The 233-nt window shown below is 44.2% G+C and overlaps 1 protein-coding gene across 1 annotated transcript in view; it reads right to left on the reverse strand.

Moving 5' to 3' along the window:
* Nucleotides 1-233, reverse strand: part of LOC107575213 (uncharacterized) — a 21,302-nt gene that overhangs the window by 20,388 nt on the left and 681 nt on the right. The gene's annotated exons all lie outside the window — the stretch shown is intronic.

Consider the following 233-nt stretch of genomic DNA (forward strand, 5'->3'; position numbering starts at 1 on the left):
GCAGTTCATTATTAGTTCATGTTAACTAATGAACCTTATTGTAAATTGTTACCGGAATTTCTATGTCAATCTCTTCTTTTCTTAAAGCTGACTTGGCCAACTTATGGGGAAGTCGTGGCCTAATGGTTAGAGAGTCGGACTCATAACCCAAAGGTTGTGGGTTCGAGTCTCGTACCGGCAGGGATTGTAGGTGGGGGGAGTGAATGTACAGCGCTCTCTCCCACCTTCAATAC

This window comes from Sinocyclocheilus grahami, unplaced genomic scaffold (genome assembly GCF_001515645.1).
Source record: "Sinocyclocheilus grahami isolate Dianchi unplaced genomic scaffold, SAMN03320097.WGS_v1.1 scaffold2512.1, whole genome shotgun sequence".
Taxonomy (NCBI): domain Eukaryota; kingdom Metazoa; phylum Chordata; class Actinopteri; order Cypriniformes; family Cyprinidae; genus Sinocyclocheilus; species Sinocyclocheilus grahami.